Source organism: Phascolarctos cinereus, unplaced genomic scaffold (genome assembly GCF_003287225.1).
Source record: "Phascolarctos cinereus isolate Bilbo 61053 unplaced genomic scaffold, phaCin_HiC Scaffold_726;HRSCAF=1367, whole genome shotgun sequence".
In the NCBI taxonomy this organism is placed as follows: Eukaryota; Metazoa; Chordata; class Mammalia; order Diprotodontia; family Phascolarctidae; genus Phascolarctos; species Phascolarctos cinereus.
The window spans coordinates 286,234,654-286,247,143 of record NW_027556098.1 but is presented as its reverse complement, the minus strand read 5'-3'; the positions used below and the strand labels follow the sequence as shown (position 1 = coordinate 286,247,143).

Genomic DNA, 12,490 nt, shown 5'->3' with positions numbered 1-12,490 from the left:
AAGAATCTGGACACTCAGCCCAAATCTGGCTTCCTAGTGTGTGGGCAGGCCATGTCCTACTTGCCTTGTGCTCAGTGCTTCCTTAGACCCATCAACAAAAGACAAAGGCCCTCTGAGGTATGAATGCTGAGGTGTGAATCCTTTGGATTGAGTGCTTGCCTCTTCCTTCCATCCCTTCCCCATGGTAGGTGCAGTTACTTAAGCAGCAGTGGAGTTAGGTGAAAGTCCATATTCCCCTTTCCTCCTTGACACCCTGGCTCGAGGTTCACCTTTCCCAACACTCCCTCAGTCACAAAGGGAATTATGAGGCCAAAGGCGGGTTCAACATCCTCACCATCCATTCCTAGACTCCTAAAGTTGTGCTAGGAAGAATGGTCAGCTTTGAGTTGGGGCACTACTAAGCCATTTCAGTGTTCTCCAGGTCACCTGGGCTAATTGCTGAATAGCTCACTCTTCCACCGAAATGCCTCAGATTATGATCAAGGGCAGGGGCTATCGAGGAATACTGAAGGTGAAATTCTCAAAGCCATGGTAACGAAATATAGCAAGAACCAATGGTCTCAGATTGCTTCACTTTTGCATAGGAAATCAGCAAAACAGTACAAGACCAGATGGTATGCATGGCGGAACTGAGCTTTAAAAAAACAGAATGGGTTAAGAGGGAGGAAGAAAAGCTTTTGCACCTGGCCAAATTGATGCCAACTCAGTTGTGAACCACAGCCGGAATCATTGGGAGGATGGCTGCACAATGTTTGGAGAACTATGAATTTCTCCTGGATAAAGCTGCCCAAAGAGAGAGTGACCAAGAGATAGCAGATGATCCCCAAAAACTTAAACCTGGAGAGATTATCCAAATACAGAAAGGAAACTACCCAGATGTGATCCAACTGATATGGATGAGGATGAAATTGAAATGCTCTTAGAAGCTAGAGCCCTTCTGACAAACAACAGAAAGCAAGAGAGAAATGACTGGAAGAAACAAGGTGCCTTGCTGCCCTCCAAAAGAGGAGAGAATTTCAGGCAGCTGGCAAAGAAATTCAGAAAAAAAAAGGAAAAAGAAGAGAGGAGTAGATTATAATGCAGAAATTCCATTTGGAAAAAAAAAAAGAAACCTGCTCCAGGTTTTTATGACACATCTGAAGAAAATTATCAGGCACTTGATTCTGACTTTAAGTAGTTACAAAAGATTTCCATTTCTGGGAGCCAAGATGGCGGACTAAGAAGTAAGTCACTCTCACCCTCCCTCATTGACATCTGAAAGCCCAGAAAATATCACCCCAGTAAAAACCCTGGAACAGCTGAACCAGCAGAAAGACAGAGTGCAGCAGTCTTGTTGCCCAGGAAGTTTGGGAGATTAACAGGAAAGGCCCCTCTCACTCTGGGGGTGGGAGAGCAGTACAGAATGGGAGGTGTCCCAACAAGCCAGTGGAAAGTCCTACATCAGAATACCAGGGGGAGATCCAAACCCCAGGGTGGTGGAGCAGGCAAGCACCAACACCAGGACTCCCAAGTGCCTCAGTAGGGTCAGGGAAACAGGTGGAAACAAATTTGGAAAACCACTACGTCCATGACTTTCTCTGGCAGCCAGGTCACCTGGAGCCTCAGCAAAACTCTGGAAAGTACAGTTCCAGGAGGTAAAGCTCCAGGCTGAAAGACATCCTGCAGCAGCAAAACATCCCTGTGTAAGGCCCAGGTGAACAGGAGCCAAAGAAAGGAGTGCAAGGCCCTGATGAACAGGCATCCTCCAGGGGGCAGATTCCTCACCCCTACCCATAGAGCTCCAGTGTTGCTGATTCCACCCCAAAAACAGGTAAGCCACCAGAACCCTACAGCCTCCAACTGCCAACACCTGAGGCCCCAGAACACAAAACCAGTGACCAGCTCCCTGGATGCCAGCACAAGAAGCTTGGGTCAGTGCCCCCTGTTCTCCAGCTGGAGAGCTCAATCTTTTTTAAAGGCCAGGAAATAAGCAAATACCATGAGCAAAAAGAAGTGGACAATGACCATAGATTCTGATTATGGGGACAAGGAAGATCAAGGCAGAAATTCAAAAGAGTACAACATTGTCAATATATCCACATCCAAAACCTCAAAAGGGAATATAAACCGCTCTCAAGCCCAAAAAACCTTCTTGAAAGGGCTCAAGATGGATTTTAGAAGTCAAAAAGAAAGGTAGAAGAAAAATTGGGAAAAGAAATGAGAGGTATGCAAGAGAGGGTCAATAGCTTGGAAAATAAAGGATAAAAATTAACTGTAGAAAACAAGTCCTTAAAAAATAGAATTGGCCAACTGGAAAAAAAAAAGTACCCTGAAGAAAACTACTCCTTACAAAGCAAAATTGGACAAATGGAAAAGGAGGTACAAAAACTCACTGAGGAGAAGAGCTCCTTAAAAAGTAAAATGGGCCAAATGGAAAAGGAGGTATACAAAACCTAATAGAAGAAAACAGTTCATTAAAAATTAGAATTGGGCAAGTGGAAGCTAATGATTCTATTAAGAGAGCGACAATTAGTCAAACAAAAACAAAAGAATGGAAAAATAGATGAAAATGTAAAACACCTCATTGGTAAAATCTGGATAAGATACAGATACAGGAGAGGCAATTTAAAAATTATTTGTCTACCTGAAAACCACAATGAAAAGAAGAGCCTGGACAGCATCTTTCTGGAAGTCATCAAGGAAAATTGCCCTGAGGGTAAAATACTCATCAAAAGAATCCACCTATTACCTCCTGAAAGAGATCTCAAATTGAAAATGCTAAGCAATATAGTAGCCAAATTCCAAAATTGGCAGCAAGCAGCCAGAAAGAAACAATTTAAATATCATGGAACCACAGTCAGGATTATGCAGGATCTTACAGCTTCTACATTAAAAGATCATATGGCATGGAATACAATATTCCATAAGGCAAAGGAGTTTGGATTACAACCAAGAATCAACTACCCAGCAAAAATAAGCATAATCTTTCAGGGGAGGAGATGGACAATCAATGAAATAGGGGACTTCCAAACCTTCCTGATGAAAAGACCAGAGCTCAACAGAAAATTTGATATTCAAATACAAAACTCAAGAGAGACATAAAAAGGTAAACAGGATAGAAAAAAAAAACATGTTAGTAATAAGGGCAAACTGTTTACATCCCTACCGGGAAAGATGACACTTGTAACTCTAGAGAACTGTATTGTTATTACGCCATTTGCAAAGGGTATGCATAGACAGAAGACTTTGATGTAATGATAAAAAAAAATCTAATTAAATGGGTTAAATGTATCTAAGTAAGTGGATTAAGTGGCTCTAATTAAGGGATTGTACTGGGAGGAAAGCAAAGGAGGAGACAGACAAGGGTAAATTATGTTACAGGAAAAGGCACAAAAACCTATTACAGCAGAGGGAAAGAAGGAAGGGAGATGAGTGTTGTTTGAGCCTTACTCTCATCAGATTTGGCTCAAAGAGGGAATAACATAATCAGTGAGGTATAAAAATCAAACTTGCCCAATAGGCAGTAGGAAGGAAAATGGGAAAGAAAAGGGAGAGGGGATTGAAGGGAGGGAAGAAGCAGTAAGGGTAAAGGGGAAGAAAAGGGACGGAGCTAACAGAAGAAAGGGCAAACTGAGGGAGGTGGTGGTCAAAAGCAAAACACTAGTGAGCAAGGAAATGGAGAAAAGAGAAAGAAAATCATAAACGGGGGGGAAATAGGATGGAGAGAAAGAAAAATAGTAATCATAACTGTAAATGTGAATGGGATGAATTCTCCCATAAAACAGAAATGGAGAGCAGAATGGATTAAAAACCATAATACTACAATATGTTGTTTACAGGAAACACATTTGAAACAGAGGAATACACACAGGGTAAAGGTAAAAGGCAGGATTAGAATATGTTATGCTTCAGCCGAAGTAAAAAAAGTGGAGGTAGCAATCCTGATCTCAGACAAAGCAAAAGCAAAAATAGATCTTATTACAAGAGATAAGGAAGGAAACTACATCCTGCTAAAAGGCACCATAGACAATGAAGTAATATCATTACTAAACATATATGCATCAAGTGATATAGCATCCAAGTTATTAGAAGTTCAGGGAGTTACAGGAGGAAATAGACAGCAAAACTATACTAGTGGGGGACCTCAAACTCCCCCTTTCTGAACTAGATAAATCTAACCACAAAATAAACAAGAAAGAAGTTAAAGAGGTGAATAGAATATTAGAAAAGTTAGATATAGGAGATCACTGGAGAAAGTTGAATGGGGATAGAAAGGAATATTCTTTTTTCTCGGCAGCACATGGCACATACACAAAAATTGACCATGTACTAGGGCATAAAAACCTCACAATTCAATGCAGAAAGGCAGAAATATTAAATGCATTCTTTTTAGATCATGATGCAATAAAAATTGTATGTAATAAAGGGCCATGAAAAGATAGACTAAAAATTAATTGGAAACTAAATAATCTAATCTAAAGAATGAATGGATCAAACAACAAATCATAGAAACAGTCAATAACTTCATCCAAGAGATTGACAATAATGAGACAACATACCAAAACTTATGGGAAGCAGCAAAAGCAGTTCTTAGGGGAAGTTTTATATCTTTAAATGCCTACTTGAATAAAATAGAGAAAGAGTAGATCAATGAATTGGGCATGCAACTAAAAAAATTGGAAAAAGAACAAATTTTAAATCCTCAATTAAATACCAAATTAGAAATATTGAAAACCAAAGGAAATTAATAAAATTGAAATTAAGAAAACTATTGAACTAATAAATAAAACTAAGAACTGGTTTTATTAAAAAAAACAACAAAATATATAAATCTTTGGTTAATTTAATTTTAAAAAAGAAAGAAGAAAACCAAATTACCAACATCAAAAATGAAAAGGGTGAATTCACCACCAATGAAGAGGAAATTAAAACAATAATTAGGAACTCTTTTGCCCAACTGTATACCAATAAATTTGACAATCTTAGTGAAATGGATGAATATTTACAAAAATATAAATTTCCAAGATTAACAGAAGAGGAAGTAAAATACTTAAATAATCCCATCTCAGAAAAAGAAATTGAACAAGCCATCGATGAACTCCCTAGGAAAAAATCCTCAGGGCCAGATGGATTTACAAGCGAATTCTATCAAACATTTAAAGAACAATTATTTCCAACACTATATAGACTATTTGGGGAAATAGTCGAAGAAGGAGTCTTACCAAATTCTTTTTTTGATACAAATATTGTGCTGATACCTAAACCAGGAAGAGTCAAAACAGAGAAAAAAAATTGTAGATCAATTTCCCTAATGAATATAGATGCAAAAATTTTAAATAAAATATTACCAAAAAGATTACAGCAACTTATCATGAGAATAATACACTATGACAAGGTAGGATTTATACCACGAATGCAGGGTTGTTTCAATATGGGAACAACTATCAGCATAACTGATTATATAAAAAAACAAAACTAACAGAAACCATACGATTATCTCAATTGATGCAAAAAAAGCTTTTGACAAAATACAACACCCATTCCTATTAAAAACACTAGAGAGCATAGGAATAAATGGAGTCTTCCTTAAAATGATAAATAGCATCTACCTAAAACCTTCAGCAAGCATTATATGTAATGGGGATAAGCTAGAAGCATTTCCAATAAGATTGAGGGGAAAACAAGGGTGCCATTATCCCACTGTTGTTCAACATGGCACTGGAAATATGAGCTTTAGCAATATGAGAAGAAATAGAAATTGAATGCATCAGAATAGGCAAAGAAGAAACAAAGCTATCATTCTTTGCAGATGATATGATGATATACTTAGATAATCCTAGAGAATCAAGTAAAAAACTACTTCAAATAATAAACAATTTTAGCAAAGTTGCAGGTTATAAAATAAACCCACTTAAATCATTGGCATTTCTATGTATCACCAACAAAGCCCAACAGCAAGAGATAGAAAGAGAAATTCCATTTAAAGTTACCATAGACATCATAAAATATTTAGGAGTCTACCTGCCAAAACAAACCCAGGAACTACATGAACACAATAACAAAACACTTTTCACACAAATAAAGTCAGATCTAAACACTTGGAAAAACATCAGTTGCTCATGGATAGGCCGAGCTAATATAATAAAAATAATAATCCTACTTAAGTTAATTTACTTATTTAGTGCCATACCTATCAAAGTACCAAAAATTATTTTACAGAACTAGAAAAAATAATAATTAGATTCATTTAGAAGAACAAAAGGTCCAGAATATCAAGGGAACTAATGAAAGGAAATTCAGGGGAAGGTGGCCTAGCCTTTCCAGATCTTAAATTGTATTATAAAGCAGTAATCATCAAAACTACTTGGTACTGGCTAAGGAAAAGAGTGGTGAATCAGTGGAAGAGGTTAAGTAAGCAAGACACAGTAGTCAATGACTATAGTAATCTACTGTTTGATAAACCCAAAGACCGCAGCTTCTGGGATAAGAACTCACTATTTGACAAAAACTGCTGGGAAAACTGGAAAGAGTATGGCAGAAACTAGGCATAGACCAAAATCTTTCACCATATACCAAAATAAAGTCAAAATGTGTTCATGATTTAGATATAAAGGCTGATACTGTAAGCAAACTGGGAGAGCAAGGAATAGTTTACCTCTCAGATTTGTGGAGAACAGAAGAATTTATGACCAAACAAGAGATAGAGAATATTATGAAATGTGAAATGGATAATTTTGATTACATTAAATTGAAAAGTTTTTGCACAAAGACAATGCAACCAACATTAGAAGGAAAGCAGAAAACTGGGAAAGAATTTTTATAGCCAGTGTCTCTAATAAGGGCCTCATTTCTAAGTTATATAGAAAACTAAGTCAAATTTATTAGGATACAAGTCATTCCCAATTGATAAATGGTCAAAGAATATGAACAGGCAGTTTTCAGATGAAGAAATTAAAGCCCTCTATAGTCATATGAAAAAATGCTCTAAATCACTACTGATTAGAGAAATGCAAATCAAAACAACTCTGAGGTACCACATCACACCTATAAGATTGGCCAACATGACAAAACAGGAAAGTGTTAAATGTTGGAGGTGTGGGAAAATTGGAACACTAATGCATTGTTGGTGGAGTTGTGAACTGATTCAAACATTTTGGAGAGCAATTTGGAACTATGCTCAAAGGGCTATAAAAATGTACATACCCTTTGACCCAGTAATAGCACTTCTAGGGCTGTATCCTAAAGAAATCATAAAAATGGGAAAAGGACCCACATGCACAAAAATATTTACAGCAGCTCCATGTGTCATGGTAAAGAAATAGAAACTAAGGGGATGCCCATCAATTGGGGCATGGCTGAACAAGTTGTGGCATATGAATGTAATGGAATACTATCGTGCTATAAGAAATGAGCAGACTTCAGAAAAGCCTGGAAAGACTTCTATGGACTGATGCTGAGTGAAATGAGCAGAACCAGGAGAATGTTGTACACAGTAACAGCCACTTTGTCTGATAGACTTACTTCTTCTCAGCAATGCAAGGATCTAAGACATCTCCAAAAGTCTCATGATAGAAAATGCTATCCACATCCAGAGAAAGAACTATGGAGTTTGAATGGAAATCAATGCATATTATTTGCTCTTTTTTTTTCCTTCTGTTTTCTTTTGTTTCTTTCTTGTGGTCCCTCCTATTGGTTCTAATTCTTCTTTACAGCATGACTAGTATGAAAATATGTTTAATAGGAATGTATATGTAGAGCCTATATCAGGTTGCATGCTGTCTTGGGGGGGGAGAAAATTTAAAACTCAAAAGCTTAATACCCAAAAATTGTTGAAAACTAAAAATAAACTAAATTTTTAAATTACAACAAAAAGTTACAACAACACAATCTTGATGGAGAGTTAAGATCTGAAAAGGAAAGTAGAGATAGGAAGAAAGACAAACAACATTTAAAAAGAAAGAAAGGAGTCTGACTGGCCACCAGCTATTCTTCAAACCAGTGGAGTATCAGAGTCTACAAAAAAGAAAAGAAAATTAGTACTCCCTGGACCACAGATTTCAGATGCAGAACTTCAGGAGGTTGTAAAAGTTGGCCAATCAAGTGAAATTGCAAGTCAAACAGCAGAGGAACCTGCCATAATGAATTCTGCTTCCAGTACTCTTTTGTCTGAGTATCATGTTACAGCAATAGTATGGCTCAGAGGACACCCAAAACCTTACTTGCCCAATGAATTCTGCAGGAAGCACAAAATTTGATGGCTCTTACCAACATGGACTCCCCACTGAAAGGCAATCTTAATACACCATTGCACAAGAGTGACTTCTCTAGTGTGACTCCTCAAGGATAGATCATTCAGACACCAAACACAGTCCTGTCCACCCCATTCAGGATGTCTTATGGAGCTGAAGGGATGACTTCTAAACCAGTTGTTGGCACTACCCCCAGGCAAAACTCCTCTAAGGGACAAACTAAATATAAATCCTGAAGAGGGATTGGCGGATTACAATGACCTTTGGTATGTGAAGCAGATTGAGAGAGAATCTCGTGAGCATCTTTGTTTAGGATTGATGAGACTTTCTACTCCTAAGAATAACTTTGAAATTGTTCTACCAAAAAATGCTGAGAAGGAGCTAGAAGACCATGAGACTGATGCAAGTTATGTAGAAGATGCTGCTGATGTAGATGCTCAAAAGTAGGCTATCCAGGATGCAGAACAAGATGCAAAATTAAAAAGCATGCACAAAGCTGTTCAGAAGGATCTGCCAAGACCTTCAGAAGTAAATAAAACTATCCCAAGACCCTTAAATGTAGAACCACCACTAACAGACCTACAGAAAAGTGAAGAACTAATTAAAAAAGAAATGAACACAATACATTATGATCTTCTGCATCATCCTTATGGAGAACAAGCTGGAAATCAAAAGGGAAAAACTCTAGGATTTGGAAGTAAATGGTACTGAGCACATCACTCACCTTGAACACAACTCCTATGAGAAATGCTCCAAAGATGAACTGAAGAAGGCTCAAAACCTTTTGACACAGGAGATGAAAGTAGTAAAGCAAGGAATGGGCCATGGTGAGGCGTCAAATGGAACTTATAACCAGGTATGGGAAAAATGTTACAGTCAAGTTTTATATCTACCTGGGCAGGGTTGATGCACATGAGCCAACCTGGCTACCAAAAGGGACAGGATTGAATTACTGGAAAAGAGACTTGAGATCATTAGGGGCTACATGACCATAGAACCTCAGGGAGCTGCAAAAATGTAAAAGAAGATGAAAATTTTGCTTCATGGCTACCAGTCTCGAGCCAACGGGACTGATCAAATAGTTGAATGATTTCTGGGACCAAAGAGAGCAAGCTTAGTTGCAGCTTTGTACTTTTGAGGAGCTAAAGAAATATAAGGATTCAGCAATTCCATGGAGGCTAGAGTGTGTAAAATATGTCCAGCAAGAGCAAGAAAGAGAAAAGGAACTTCAACAAAGATATGCGGATTTGCTGCCACAAAAGAGACTTCAAAGTCAAAACACTGAAACATCTTTTGCGTTTTGTTATAGAAAGACTTATACTGGTTTCCATCCTCTGGAAGAATGAAGCTAATGTTTACGTTCATCAAAACAATTGCTTGCTATCTGTGACTTTTCATTTGTAATTTGATGTGAATGGATTGCATCACCTACATTATTTATGTATAAACTCTGGCTCCACAAGAATTTTTAGAAGTTAATTTATTAAGTGAATCATTTTTGGTAATGTCATGTTCCCTAAATTTTTTGGAACTTTGACCTTTCAAAATCATATTTTTTATTCTTAAGGAGTTCTTAAATATGTTTCCTATTAGTAAATTCTTGAATAAAAATTAACTGTAAAAAAAAAAGAAAGAAAGAAAGATATGTTATGGCCATCCTCACATAGTAAAAGCAGTTCCTGGGGGTTCTGTCATTCTCAGAGTAAATGTTCTCTTCACAGTGGAAAACACAGATCCAGAATGTTACTGGCTTACAGATTGGATACTAGGGTCGAAGAAAGACAGTCTCAATCCAATCACAGTGGCTACAAACTCCAGAGAGCAGAAGAAAATTTTGGCAAAGTATTTGATGGAAACATCTGGTAACCTAGATGGCCTGAAGTACAAATTACATTATTTCAGCTGCAGAGGAGTCTCTTCACAAGAGAAGGCTGATACAGGAGCATCTGCTCATTTAGTGAATTTCAAGGGAATTGATAGATAGCAAGAATTGCTTTAATTAAAAAATATTATGGAAGAAAAGACCTTGTGCCAGGATATTCTGTTCCAGCTGCAAGACACAGTACCATAACAGCCTGGGCCAAAGACCAGGAAAAAGATGCTTTTAAACATACAGTAACACAGTTTTCATCATTGTTTGTGTCTGTGGTCAGTGATAGCTATCATATTTATAATGCAAGTGAGAAAATCTGGGGGGAAGATTTAAGACATTTCATTGTATCAAGGAGTATAGAAGCACCATTAATAATTAGACCAGATTCTGGAAATCCTCTTGACACTGTATTAAAGGTTTTGGAAATTCTAGATATGAAGTTTCCAGTTACTGAAAACTCAAAAGACTATAAATTGTTGCCACCTTATCTTTTAGTTATTCAGGGAGAGATTGTTGAAGGCATGAAGAAAAAAAATAGAGTATTGAAAATATTTCCTCAGGTTCTGGTGGAGAATTGTTACAAAAGTTAACAAGATATCTTTTCAATAGTTCCTTCAAATGCAGTTATGTGGTTACCGATGGCCTTGGAATTAATGTCTTTAAGAATCCAGTTGCTGTTGTTGGTGGAGTTGTGGACCATTCTGAGGAACAATTTGAAACTATGCCCAAAGGGCTATAAAACTGTGCATACCCTTTGATCCAGCAATACCATTACTAGGTCTATATCCCAAAGAGATGATTAAAAAAAAAAGGGAAAAGGACCCACATGTACAAAAATATTTATTTTTAATATTAAATAAAATATTAATAAATATTTATTTTATATCTCTTTTTGTGGTGGCCAAGAATAGGAAATTGAGGGGATGCCCATCAATTGAGGAATGGCTGAACAAGTTGTGATATATGAATATAATGGAATACTATTGTTCCATAAGAAATGGTGAGCAGGCAGATTACAGAAAAACCTGGAAAGACTTGTATGAATTGATGCCGAGTGAAGTAAGCAGAACCAGGAGAACACTGTACAGAGTAACAGCAACATTGTGTGATGACCAACTTTGTTAGACTTAGCCTGAGCAATGCAATGATCTAAGATAATTCCAAAAGACTCATGATGGAAAATGCTATCCACATCCAGAGAAAGAACTATGGAGTCTGAATGGAGATCGAAGCATACTATTTTCTCTTTCTTTTGTTGTTTTTTGTTTTTTCTTTCTCATGGTTTTTCCCTTTTGTTCTGATTCTTCTTTCACAACATGACTAATGTGAAAATATGTTTAATATAACCATACATTATAGCCTATATCAGATTGCATGCTGTCCTGCGAGTGGGGGAGTTGAGGGAGAAAGAAAATTTTAGAACTCAAAATCTTATAAAAGCAAATGCTGAAAACTAAAAATAAATAAATAAATAAATAAAGATAGAAACAAAAACAAATAAACAAAAAAAGAACTCAGTTGCTGATCCCAATAAAAGATTGAAAAAGGGCCAACTATCTCTACACAAGAAAACTACTAGAAATTTTCCTACCTTCGAGGAAGGAAAAGGAGATCTTAAAGAATGTGGTCATGATCTTCTCCTCACTGTTTTCAAGAATAGAAAAGTGACAAATAAAATTATTCATTTGATGAAGTATGGAAAAATGCCCAGTTGAGCAGTGAAGTAGGAATGGCACCTCATTAAGCTTTGTTCTCTGCTTGTGTGTGCTTGTGTGTGATGGATAGATAATATTATGCAGATTTGTGTGTGGGGTTTATCTGTTTTATGATACTTTACAGCCAAACTATTTGTTGGTTTATGAACATACTGCCCAGTTTTACTTCATTTTCTTTTTAGCCAATCTTTAGAAGATCTCAAATTAGGAAATGGCACTTAACTATGCACAAGATTTAATGCTTTTGGCCAATAGTGTGGTTCATTCTAGTATTGATCTTTTCATGAACAACAGAGAACTGAAAAACATTTTCATGTATAACAATATCACATAAAACAGATTTACGTCTAAGTATCCTTTTGCTTTATGTTTATATTTAACATGTATTTTTGTACAAACAACATCGTGTAAGATATATTTAAAGTTTGAGTGATTTAAGTGTCCTTCCAACCATTCATGATTTTATGAGCTCAGACTTTCAAGAAAATACTTGAAGATAAATTTCATTGTTTTTATCCATTAATCAGAAAACAAAACATGGCCTTAAAAGAAGTGAAAGAAAATATCTGAGAAAACTTTCTATGATTCAAATATATTTTGAATATCCACTTCAAGGAGAGATAGAACAGATAAAGAAAACTATAGATCATTATCTCCAGTGAATAAAGATACAA

General features: G+C 36.6%; 2 pseudogenes; both read left to right on the top strand.

The window, feature by feature from the left end:
* Window positions 1-463: 463 nt before the first annotated feature.
* On the top strand, window positions 464-9,574 carry LOC110218177 (cell division cycle 5-like protein pseudogene; annotated as a pseudogene).
* A 158-nt stretch (window positions 9,575-9,732) lies between these two features.
* On the top strand, window positions 9,733-11,845 carry LOC110218021 (nicotinamide phosphoribosyltransferase pseudogene; annotated as a pseudogene).
* Window positions 11,846-12,490: the final 645 nt, after the last annotated feature.